Source organism: Pan troglodytes, chromosome 5 (genome assembly GCF_028858775.2).
Source record: "Pan troglodytes isolate AG18354 chromosome 5, NHGRI_mPanTro3-v2.0_pri, whole genome shotgun sequence".
NCBI classification, from domain to species: domain Eukaryota; kingdom Metazoa; phylum Chordata; class Mammalia; order Primates; family Hominidae; genus Pan; species Pan troglodytes.
The window spans coordinates 34,808,609-34,814,498 of NC_072403.2; the positions used below are offsets into that span (position 1 = coordinate 34,808,609).

At 43.1% G+C, this 5,890-nt stretch overlaps 1 pseudogene; it reads left to right on the forward strand.

The window, feature by feature from the left end:
- Nucleotides 1-3,394: 3,394 nt before the first annotated feature.
- Nucleotides 3,395-4,039, forward strand: LOC471925 (large ribosomal subunit protein eL13-like; annotated as a pseudogene).
- Nucleotides 4,040-5,890: the final 1,851 nt, after the last annotated feature.

Below are 5,890 nucleotides of genomic sequence, written 5' to 3' on the forward strand. Positions count from 1 at the left end.
GAGCCTATACCAACAAGGTCAGGCTCAAACCTAGCCATTTTCTTCCAAAGTGTTAACCACAGTATTAAATAGCACCAAGGTTTTTAAAATAACTGAGACATTTACACACAAATATATTTTTAAAAAATAGAGATGGCCGGGCACGGTGGCTCAGGCCTGTAATCCCAGCACTTGGTAGGCTGAGGCAGGCAGATCACCTGAGGTCGGGAGTTTGAGACAAGCCTGACCAACATGGAGAAACCCCGTCTCTACTAAAAATACAAAATTAGCCATGCATGGTGGCGCATGCCTGTAATCCCAGGTACTTGGGAGGCTGAGGCAGGAGTATTGCTTGAACCTGGGAGGCGGAGGTTGCAGTGAGCCGAGATCGCGACCTTGCACTCCAGCCTGGGCGACAAGAGTGAAACTCCATCTCAAAAAAAAAAAAAAAAAAGAGATATAATCCAGTACCTTATATCTGTGCTACACCCTCATACTGTAGACTTTGTATGACTGTACGATGCTCTTCTTTGCATGACTATACAAGGCCCTTCAAAACCCGAGAAAAGTGTTCCTATTCTCATGTCAAAACTTCCTAGCACTATTAATGGAATGAACTGTTGGGGGAAAATGAAATAAAAAAGCAATGTTATTTCCCCTAAATCTTTAGCAAGCACTTGTTGGATTAGTAAATCTTTGCCCTTGCGTGCAAGTCAGAGGATGGCAGCTCAAACTCACTAGAATCCATCTGGTTGTCTCCTCTTTTCTTTTGTCTCACATGCTTTGTTATGTGTCAGTTTAACTATACATATTTTAAAATAAGGACTTTCAGGGCAAAACGTCTTACCATATACTATCACCGTAACTTGATGTAAACTTGAACTTAGTATACAGTAAGGCTGAGCTTATAAAATGTTCATTCAGGCTTACGTCAAGTTATGGTGGTAGAATATGGTAAATGAACTTATGTGATCTTATAAACTTAAAAACTGCTTATAAACTGCTCTAAAACTTTTTTAAAAAATTAAAAATAAAACAAATTCAAGGTATGCTCTTCTACTGGATATGCCATCTTAATTTTCTGTAACGGAAACTATCCTTTTGCCAACATCTACTCAGATGACTGGACTAATACAGTCATGCCTAGATCAACCTCAGGGATATGATCTGAAAAATTAGTCATTAGGGCATTTCATCACTGTGCAAACATTTTAGAGAGTATTTAACACAAACCTAGATGGTATAGCCTACTCCACACCTAGGTTATACGGTGTAGCCCATTGCTGCTGGGCTACAAACCACTACAGTATGTTACTGTATTGAATACTGTAGGGCAATGGAACACACAGATACGTATTTGTGTACTTAAACACAGGAAAGATACAGTAAAAATATGGTATTATAGTCTTACAAAACCATGGTCGTACATGTAGTCAGTCATTGACGGAAAGGTCTTTGTGTGAAGCACAAATGTAGTTCCAATTTGAGCATGACATCTTGTTGAACGTTTAAGAATTAACCTGTATACTGAGAGTACATGTGGCTTCAGGTTGTTCACATACATATATTTTCAGGTTGTTCATACATATTATATGCTATTATAAGGTATTTTAAACTACCGTGAACACCACAGTAAAACATGGGATAATGTTAATGATTTATTAGAGGAAAATAACTCAGTTATGAATATTGAAGCCCATTCTAAAGATAGAATTTTTGAAGCTAAAGAATATGCCCTAGATAACTACTATAGGTATTGTAAAAACAATTTGTTTTGAAAACCCAGAGGGCATATTCAAAAACAAGAATCTACCATACAGAAAGGTAGTCGCCATCTCAAAACTCTCATATATAGCAAAGGACTTTGGTCTTCCCAAGATAGCCATTTGGTTGTGCCTAAGTCATTCCCCAGAACTTTGATGTGCCTCGCACATGAAAGCACCCATAAATAATGACAAGAACAAATTCACTACAAATTTTCAAAATTATTGTTAGAAAATTTTTCTCAAGAAGCTCTATGGGTAGCTGAATCTTTTCTTCTCTGTGTTGATCATAACCCTCCAAAAAACTAAAACTATAGCAAGGCTTCAGTTTTTCACCTCCAGTACCATTTGCGCATTTACAAATGGATTTTATTCAGTTTTCCAAAATTTTAAAAAATTGAACGTTGTTTCAACAATATTTTCAAAAGTAAAATTGTGTAATTTGGGTTGGACTGAAGCTTTCTCTTCTAAAAGATTAATACTTTAAGTTAGTGTTGTCAAATAGGGCTTTTTACAATGATGAAAATGTTCTGTATCTGTGCTGTCCACCTGGTAGGTATGACATGCCACGTGTGGCTATTGAGCATTGAAATGGGAATAGTACAACAGCTGTTACCAAAACCTAATAACAAGTATCATTCAAAGCTTGCAGATTTTGTTTTTCCACCTGGGAAATACAAAACATTTAGCACTGTTAATGGACAGAGAAATCCACTTCAGTAGTGAAATTCTTAAGATTCTCCCATTAAAACATACACTTTTTGTCCTTATTCTCAAAATCTGAGAAAGCAACACAAATTTATGGTCTTCTTTAAATCAACATTTGAAAACAGCATCGCAAAATTACAACTGAGACAGTGAGAGATCTAACCTAACCAATTCCATCTTGCTTCTAACCTCCAAGCTGTCCTTGTTCATTCCTGGTCGTAGGCTGACCTAACTTTGGGAGGAACTTAGTTTATAGTTTAGCTTTGAAACAAAGACAGTAGCAGCCCTTTCCAAAACAAACCCGCTTCCTGCCTGGGGACTAGACTGCTTTCGCAGGACTAACAAATTAGCCACAAGATTATAAATTATGGTTTAGGAGTCATGCAGCTGGAAGCTGCAAGATTCTAAACCTCCCCCAATTGCTCCTCAGGATAACATCACTATTGTAAAACCGAAGATCAGTTCTCGAGATATTTTGCAGCCCCTGTACTCTATGGATCAGCTAGCACCACCCATAACGATAAACTGGCTCATCTGGTCTTGTGGCCCCCATCCAGAAATTGAGCCAACACAAGAGGACAGCTTCGACTCCCTCTGATTTCATCTCCGACCCGACTAATCAACTTCCCAAACTCACTGGTCCCCTACCCACCAAATTATCCTTAAAAACTGCAATCCACTTGGGGAGACTGATTTGAATAATAATAAAACGGGTCTCCCACACAGCCGGCTTTGCATGCCCGTCTTGATAAATGGTTCTGTCTAGGCAGTGGGCAAGCTGAACTCATTGGGTGGTTACACATTTTCAAATTTTCAGAGCTTTCCTTAGACTAAAACTTTACCATCAGTCCTAAGGCAGTATGATCTATGCTACAAAACTCGCCATAAAACCTTACTATGTAACACTGCTATAGAAATCTATAAAGTGTTTCCTTCGTAGGAGGGCCGTAGGCAGCCATGGCGCCCAGCAAGAATGGCATGATGTTGAAGCCCCACTTCCACAAGGACTGGCAGCAGCGTGTGGCCACGTGGTTCAACCAGAAGATCCGCAGAATCAAGGCCCGGCAAGCCAAAGGGCGCTGCATCGCCCCGCGCCCGGAGAGTGGGGACCCATCTGGCCCATTGTGCTGTGCCCTGCTGTGCGTTATCACATCAAGGTGCGTGCCGGCAGAGGCTTCAGCCTGGAGCTCAGGGTGGCGGGCATTCACAAGAAGGTGGCCCGGACCACTGGCATCTCTGTGGATCCGAGGAGGCAGAACAAGTCCACCGATTCCCTGCAGGCCAATGTGCAGCGTCTGAATGAGTATTGCTCCAAACTCATCCTCTTCCCCAGAAAGCCCTCGGCTCCCAAGAAGGGAGACAGTTCTGCTGAAGAACAGAAATTGGCCACCCAGCTGACAGGACCGGTCATGCCCATCAAGAATGTAAGGAGAAAGCCCGAGTCATCACTGAGAAGTAGAGGAATTTCAAAGCTTTCGCTAGTCTCCGCATGGCCGGTGCCAATGCTTGGCGGCAATGCTCGGCTCTTCGGCATATGGGCAAAAAGAGCCAAGGAAGCTGAAAAACAGGATGTGTGAAAGAAAAAATAAAGCCCTCTTGGGGACTTGTAATAAATACGTTTTAAATAGAAATCTATAAAGTTTAAACTGATTCTTCCTCTGACAGAGTCTACTTCGTTACACTAATTTTGCAGGTATTGTCAAAATCTAATGTCAGTCCTGTCCAGCAGGTACAAGTTGCATTTCCAAATCAGATACATCTGAGTCAGGAAACGGTATTTTGGAAAAGACAGCATGAAAGATTTACCTTAGAACTGCACTGGAAAGGACCATTGTGGGTATTGTTAAGCACAAATACACCCTTGCGCTCAGGGCACACACCCTTAACCCTAGGTGGACAATGGCTGCTTGTGCCCTGGGCCCTTTCCTGGCCACGCATGTCCCTTTGGGCATGGAGTCCATACTCTATTTACCTGGGCTCCCAGAATTCCCTACCGAAAGAGCCCTGATCCTCTGTTGTGCACAGGCCTCTTTGCTGATCCATTCTTTTGAGGGCAGATCATGCCATTAATGTTTGTCCCTCAAGGCCTGAGAGGTGGCACAGGAGTGGCTCTTTGCCAGGGGTGTGTATGAAGCTTGGAAATACGTGTTTGTTAGTGTTGGCAGCACAGGTATGAGCAGGGCAGAAGGGGGGTCCCCCCCACGCACACACACCAGGGGTGTTGGGCAACCATCAGCTGATGGTCAGGCGGTTGTTAACTGTTTCTCTGAAGTAATAATTGGTCACAGCCAGGCGCGGTGGCTCAACGCCTGTAATCCCAGCACTTTGGCAGGCCGAGGTGGGCAGATCACAAGGTCAGGAGATCGAGACCATCCTAACATGGTGAAACCCCGTCTCTACTAAAAATACGAAAAAAAAAAAAAAAATTAGCCAGGCGTGGTGGCAGGCGCCTGTAGTCCCAGCTGGAGGCTGAGGCAGGAGAATGGTGTGAACCCGGGAGGCGGAGCTTACAGTGAACCGAGATCGCGCCACTGCACTCCAGCCTGGGCGACAGAGCGGGACTCCGTCTCAAAATAAATAAAATTGGTCACAGCTGGTACCAGAGAAAGGCAGTTTCTTAACAGATAGAAAACACGTGAAACTGGTGGTCGGTCACTTCCCAATAAGATCTCAGGAGTGGGGAGAAATAACACAAGATTTAGGAAGTATGCCAACGTTTACGACCCCAGGTCTAGAGGTCAAGCCGTGCACTTGGTCTCTCAAGTCGCCTGCTTGGCCCTCTTCCAAATGTACTTTCCTTCATTAGTGCTCTAAATATTTTCAATAATTTTTCACCCCTGGTCTAAGACTTGCCTCGGTCTCTCCTTCGGCCTTATGCTCCTCAATCGAATTCTTTCCTTCTCCTGAGGAGGCAAGAATTAATGTTGCTGCAGACTCCTTACAGATAACTGCCACCGCTAATATGTTGAGATGTTCACACATGCATGTCTGAGGCCCTTCAAAATGTGAGCTGCGGTTAGAATTGGGAAGAGAAGGGAGTGGGGATATGTATCTTTGTTTTCTGATTCCCTTCCATATCTTTTAAAACTAGCTAAGTGCTGCTTCAAGTCAGCCAGATACGAAGGCTTCAATTTATTTAACACAATAAAGAACTTCTATTTGGATCGAAAGCTTACATTATGCTTTAATAAAAGTTACCCTAATAAAGTCAGAAACAATAACAATGAGTCAAAGAAATGCATACAAAGTAGGCCAGGCGTGGTGGCTCACGCCTGGAATCCCGGCACTTTAGGAGGCAGAGGCGGGTGGATCGTGGATCACTTGAGTTCAGGAGTTCGAGACCAGCCTGGCCAACATGGTGAAACCCCCGTTTCCACTAAAAAAAAAAAAAATTAGCCGGGCATGGTGGTGCATCATGCCTGTAATTCCAGCTACTCGGG